Source organism: Sarcophilus harrisii, chromosome 4, assembly GCF_902635505.1.
Source record: "Sarcophilus harrisii chromosome 4, mSarHar1.11, whole genome shotgun sequence".
Taxonomy (NCBI): Eukaryota; Metazoa; Chordata; class Mammalia; order Dasyuromorphia; family Dasyuridae; genus Sarcophilus; species Sarcophilus harrisii.
Genome location: NC_045429.1, coordinates 438,508,729 through 438,515,974, shown reverse-complemented (window position 1 = coordinate 438,515,974; position 7,246 = coordinate 438,508,729).

Here is a 7,246-nt window from a genome sequence, read left to right as displayed (position 1 = left end):
GAGATGACTCACCCAAAGTCACATAAGTAGCAAACATCTGGGAGGGGGGATTAGGACCCAGGTCACCTGACTCTAGAGCTAGGGCTTTTTTCACTGTGCCCTACTACTTTCCTCTATGGCCCAAAATATCTAATCAATCACCAAGTACAAGAAAGGTTTCCTTTGCCAGGTCTCTCTAGTACAGCACTCTGCGACTCCTTCTTTAACAATTGCAATAACCTCCAAATTTCCCTCCCTGTCGTCAGATTCCCCCTTCTTGCTTTTAGTCCTCATCATGGTTTGCTGTTACCTGGTTGATTTTATTTTTTTATTATTATTATTATTTTTAATGCTGCTTTTTACCATCTCCAAGTCAAGAAATCCCAACCACCTATTTACTTATTGGCTAAAATGTCAGTTTTTCACTCCTATGATAGGACATGGCTTCCCTTTCTAACCTTATCTACCACAACCCTCCCTCCCTCCAGATGGACCAACTGGTCTTCTCACTGTTTCCTGAAGGGATAGACGATACTCAAGCATAAAAGTCTTCAAATATCTCCAATTAAAAATTAAAGGGAGGGTTGTGAGTGTCCAGGGAACTCACTGATCAACTTGGATTTTAATAAGTCATTCCTTGGAATCACATGATATGTACATGTGACTTACACAAATTCAGCTATGAATTTGAAAGACAGATAGAGACAGAATGAGACAGACAAGAGAGAAAGAATAAAGAAAGTCATTCCACTCAGTAAGTGCACAACTCACAGTGAGTAAAAGATGGGAATCTGCTGTTCCCTCAGTCAGCCTCATTCCTAATTGTCTCTCAGATGGGAGATAGCTTCTCTTGTCGTGCTTTTATACGTGCATATTACTGTATGAGATTGTATATACAAAATCCACCAAGAACACTGGAGAGGAGATCTTCTGTAGGTCATATTTCCTGTGGCCCTGAGGGCCCTATCACAAGCCCATTGCAGCTAGAGCAGGCCATCAAAAGGACCTGGCTGAAGCCCAGAGATTACTATCTACCATTGGTCCAAATACCATTACTCCCCCATATCTTCACTCAGTGCTTCTTTCAATTAATTAATCAATCAATATATACTGATTAAGTGCCTCCTACAATCCTGTCATGAATTTCATCTCCTTTCCAATTTTCCATTACTCCAAGGAATTTTAGTTCCTCATTTCTGCCTTGAATCTACATCAAGAATATTTTGTTCCCCTCTGGGATCCATAAAGGATGCTAAAAATCTGGAGAGTGACTACAAGAGTACAGCTAGGATAGTGAAGGACTTTGAGTTCCTATCATATGAAAACTGGCTAAAATAACTGAGAATGTTCAGTCTGGCTAAAAGAAGACTTGTTATATGATGGGATGGGATGTGTGTGTGTGTACGTGGATCAATAGAGAGACAGGAGAATTGTCTTTCAATGTTTGGAGGGCTCTCCTTTGAAGGAAAGATTATATTTTTCTATTTGACTGATAGGGCAGATCCAATGCGTGAAAGTTGCAAAGAAGAAAATTTAGGTTTGATATTAGAAAAACAAAATAAAACAATTAAAGCTGTCCAGAAGTGGAATAGGTTGCCTTGAAAAGTGGTGGATTCTTCTTCTTAGGGGGTGTTCAAGCAGTAGCTGGATAATTTCTCATGTATTATATTATAGTGAAGCTTCCTTTTGTGTCTGTGTTGGATGAGATGGCCACTGAGCTCTCTTTTACTCTTAAATGTTGTGATCCTGTGTGACACAGTTCTCATAAAAACAGCATCAGGTGACCTAAAGTCTGGGATAACCCAAGGTAGTCCAAGAAGAACAAAAATTAATTTTAAAAATCACCTTTATTGAAGTCAAGAGAAAAATCAAAGAAGAGATAATCCTGGGGGATAAATGGGCTGGTGATAGTCCCAGATAAAACATTCACCAATTTGGAAAGTCTCATGCAAAATGCTCATGGAGTGACTAGAAATTCAAGTTGTACAGACAATGTAGAACTCTCCAATACTTATTTTTCTTTCTGTTTTGTCTGTCAAGGAGAATGCTCTTAATCTGGGTTAATAGAAATGGAAATGAAAGACAAATATTCTTATTTGGCAAGGGAGCATTTAGCCACAATTTGCTAAGTTCTAGTTCATTGGTCCAACTAAATGAATGAATGACGTGGGTCATTGAGTGATGCCTGAGGTATTGTCAGAACCATCTGAATTATGAAGAACAGGAAGGACTGTGAAGCCCCAGAAAAGGGAAAAAATGGTCCTGATTCCTAAAGAAATCAAGAGGAAAAATATCTATAAACTACAATGAGTTTGACATTGGTTCCTGGAAAAATTCTATAATATATCAATAAAAGGGATGAACTGCAGGCATTTAGGAAGGAAAGAAAAATAAATCTTAAGAGCCAAAATAGCTTCCTCAGGTACAGGTCATTTCAGCCTGACATTATTTCATTTTCTTCCATGGTTACTAGACTAGAGAAATTTATAGATACTATTGACTTGTATTTTAGCAAAGCATTTGAAAAAGTTCCTTATGCTCCAGACGAAATGGAAAGTTATAAGGCAATTTCCTCTATTCTGGCCTCAGTCTATCCAGCCCAAACTTCACTATACCCTCACGCATTAGCATCCTCTCCCCTTGCCCATCTCAAGTTTTCCTCAGCCTCATTATAGTAGATGAATTCAGAATTGACTGAATGATTAGACTCCCCAAATAATTATTAATGTATCCAAAAAGCAATATGGAGGGAGGTCTCTGAAAGAGCACACTAAGGATCTGTCCTTGGTCCTGTTCAGACCCATTTTTATTTATGAAAGCTTATTTATGTGATTGGAGAATGAAATAAAGCGTGAAGGCACAACTAATAGAAAGAGGATCCAAAAAGAGTTCATTGATCTGGAATTATGGACTCAATTTAATAAGATGAAATTAATTGGAACAAATATGAAGTACTACCCTTGGGTTCAAAAAGTCAATTTCTCAAGTACAAGGAAGGAAGTCTTCAGCACTGTGCCTTGAGAACTTCCTGGTAAGGCAACAGTATGAAAATGCTGAGGATTTTGTGGAATTCTAAGTAACATGACATTGCCACTAGTAAGTAACTAGAAATTTTTATGTCTGTGCCAAAAATAGTTTGGACTGTGGTCAACAGAGAGCAATCCAATTGTGGGTATAGTTGAGTGGAGAGAAAATAACTGTCATCTGCAGAGTTTATTCTGGAAGAGGGAGGGAGAAAGCAGGTACCTTGAGGAAGGTGTCACAAGAAGGAGAGAAATCGTTGCAAGGAACAGGTCCGAGACATGAGGTACAGAAAGTGCATTTGTAGTGGGGAGGAAATCACTGCCAGAAGAAGCACTTCCTAGGGATAAAACCTCATTAATTCCATACTAGTTTGGGCTCTGCTCAGGATATTGACAGGATTCATTCATCTGAAAAGCATTTAGCCAATTAGACGTCACCTTTGTGCCAGGCTTGGGAATAGGGCATGTCCTCCCCAACCACTCCGTGACTTTGAGGTCACCTTCACCTTTTTTTATATCTCAGTGTTCCTCCCTCTCTTTCTCTGTCTTCCTTTCTCACTCCCTTTCTTTCTTCCTCCTTCACTCCCTCTTTTTTTTTTCTTCCTTTATCTCTCTTTCTTCCTTCATTTCTTTTTATTTTTATTTTCTTCATCCTCTTTCCTTTTTTTGCTGTTGAAGTAATTGGAGTTAAGTGTCTTGCCCAAGGTCTCTCAGCTAAGAAGTGTCTAAGATCTGATTTGAACTCAGATCCCCCTAACTCCAAAGCGGGCACTTTATCCACTTTGCCACCTAGCTGCCTCCACCTCAGTTTCAAGACTGCCCTTTCTAAATTTTCTGTCTTACTGGCTCCACCCAAGTTGTTGCTTTTCATGAAAACCAAAACAAACTAATCTATTCTCATTTCACATAAAGAAAATAATAGTAGTTGGCATTCATTTGACACCTTAAGGTTTACAAAGCAATTTGCAAACATCATCTTATTTCTTCTCACAACAATACTGTAGATGCAATTACCCCCATCTTATAGATGAGTAAATTGGGACACAACAGGTAGCTGCCTCTAGTATACACATCTCCCCAGTGTGGAAACTTATTCTCTCCGTGCAAAGTTGGTATTTTCTGTACTTTACACTTATAGTTCTGGAAATGTGCAATTCTGTAATTCAGATTCTTAGCATTTAGAGTCTTGATAGGTTAAGTAATTTGGGGTCACAGAGAGAGCCAGTGACAGATCTCCAGATTTCTTCTGGAGTCTAAGATAATCCACTTTGTTTCACTGCCTTCTGTTTAAACCCAGTTCTTTCTTCCCTCCTTCCTTCCCTCCCTTCCTCTCTCCCTTCCTTCTTGTTGAGGCAATTGGAGTTAAGTGACTTGCCCAGGGTCACACAGCTAGGAAGTGTTAAATGTCTGAAGTCACAAATTTGAACTCGGATCCTCCTGACTTCAGGGCTGGTGCTCTATCCACTGCATCATCTAGCTGCCCCCTAGATCCAAGAGTTTCAAGAGAGAGTAAGTGCTCATCTCTAATCTAGCCCAATCCTCCCTTTTTACTGAGGTGGAAACAAAAGCTTGCAGGAGTGATGCCCCAGATCACACGCCCAGTGAGTCGTGCTCCTGGTATTCAAGCCCAGATCCTTTGACTGTCTCACGTTCTTTCCAGGAAACTGGGGGGAGCCAGCATCTGTCCACGCGTCCATTGGTAAATGTCAAATTGTGTTGGGAAGGACACTTGGAGGAAATAGAACAATGGGTGACAGAGAAGGCTGGTGCAGGTGTGCATGCTGGGGGGGAGGGGATGAGTCAGGAAACCGGGGCTAGAGCCAGTGTTCTAGAAGGCCGGGGTGGAGGGGGGATGGCCAGCAGGAAGTTGGAGAGTATGGGATTTCAGAAAAGCTTGAAGCAGAAGCTGGAGATCTGGCCTTCAGGGGCATTTCCGTGCCTTTCCATCAGTCCAGAAGGAGGTGATGGGAATATCAGAAATGAAGGAAAGCTTCTCCTTCCTCAGTGGCTCTTTGCAGAATCATAGATTGTCAGAGTTGGAAAAAATTTTAAGAGTTAATATTTGCAAAGCGGGATTTACAAATGCTATTTTATTTGCATCTTACTACAACCCTGGGAAGTAGGGGCCATTATGATTGCCTTTTTAAAATGGGGGGAAACTGAGACAAACAGAAATTAAGACTACCCAGGATCACATCACTAATGAATGTCTGACACTGGATTTAAACTCAGATCTGTCTGCTTCAAGGCCCAGCACTCTATCCATTGCACCACCAGACTAGGAATGTCCAAGGTCAGCTACTCCATATCTAAGCAACCTTTGTTCAAAAAAGTTGAGCCTGACATACCTCATTTTACAGAAAAGGAAACTGAGATCTGAATAGGCTAAATTACTTGTGTAGGGTCACAGCTGTAGTGACTCTTAGTAAATGCCATTGGGATCACCACTGGCCATGATGACCAGAAGGGCAACTGGAAGGAGGTTTGGGAGATGGAAAGGCAGGAACTACCATATAGCTAATGCAATGATTCTCTGGCTATAAACTTCAGAAAGGCAGCACTTTTAGAAGACTGGCGGAAGCCGGGGAGAGAGAAAGTGTCACAAGTATCTCCTTATAATAAAGTATCAAAATTATAGAAACAGATAATTGTGGAAATATGTATAGAAGAACTGCACATGTTCAACATGTATTGGATGACTTGCCACCTAGGGGAGGGGATGGAGAGAAAGGAGGGAAAAAATTTGGAAAGCAAGATTTTGCAAGGGTGAATGTTAAACTATTGATATATGTGTTTTGAAAATAAAAAGCTTTATTTAAAAAAATAATAATAAAGGAACATATGAAGAGTATACCAAAAAAATTATGGGAACACAGCTTAAACTGAGCTAAGGAGATCAAAAAACATCCTTTCTTTAGGGGAAAGGGAGGGGAGGATTCGTTTATGGAGGAGTTCTGATGACTGGAGATGGCCAGTGGTCTAATAGGCCAGAGACTTATAACTAGGAGGTGATCATCTAAGATCTTATCAGTTGCCTACTCTCCCTTCCTCCAACTATTATTTAGGTTTAACAATAGCTATCATAGATGTAGCACTTCAAAGTTTACAAAGGACATCCATTTCCTTCATTTGAGCCTTAAAACCACTCTGGTACTGTTATTATTCCCATTTTACAGATGAGAAAAACAGGATGGGAGCAATGAAATGACTTGTCCAGAATCAGACAGCTAGTGTTCAGAATCACAGGAGGACCCCAAGTCCGGGTCTTTGACCATTTGCACAGCACCAAACACACTGTGTTTCTGGCTCTTATCAGGTCATAGGGAAAAGGAAATGGAGATACAAAAATAGAAACTATAGCCTAGGAGGATTTGAACGGGGTGGGGCAGTGCTGTCCAATTTGCCCTGGGGAATGGTGAGTGACTATGTGGATTAAGTGTATCCAGAGGATCTTGGAGTTTCTTCCTGCACTAACTGCTCTCCCCTCTGTCCCCACCCTAGAACTGGCCCTCTGAGTCACAGCCCAGAGCAGTCCCACCCATTTCTCCAAAGGAGTTAGGTTCTGGTCTCTGTGTGAGTGCAGTACAATTGCTGCATTCCGGCTTTGCAAAACGTTAATGGCATGAGAGGAATGGTTCCCGGGCACTCAGTCTGTGGGAAGTGGGGCAGAGCTGAGTTCTGTACAGTACCAGTTCCTAAGTGCTTTCAAGGTTGTGTTAGAATTGAGGTGAACACAGGGCTCAAATCCTGTTCTTAAAAAGCTCATCATTTATTGATAGTAGGGAGGAGAGGAAAGGGGCATGAGGAAGTACACAAATAATTCTCTAGGGGGGAGTGAAATTTGTGCATAGAGAACAGGACAAAATTCTCAGAGCAGAACTAAGAGACTAATCTCCTGGAGACAGGAACTGTTTCTGCACCCCACCCCTAGTTTTTTAGGGGCCCCATATAGAGGAGACTTATTAAATACTTGTTGAATTTAATTTATTGAATTAAAATTCTTCTTGAGGCAATCCATTCTCCAACTGATAGTCAAAGGATATGAACAAACTATTTTCAGATGAAATTGAAAGTATTTCTAGTCATATGAAAAAATGTTCCAAATCACTATTGATCGGAGATGCAAATGAAGACAACTGAGATATCACTACACTCCTCTCAGATTGGCTAAGATGGCAGGAAAAGATAATGATGAATGTTGGAGGGGATGTGGGAAAACTGGGACACTGATGCATTGTTGGTGG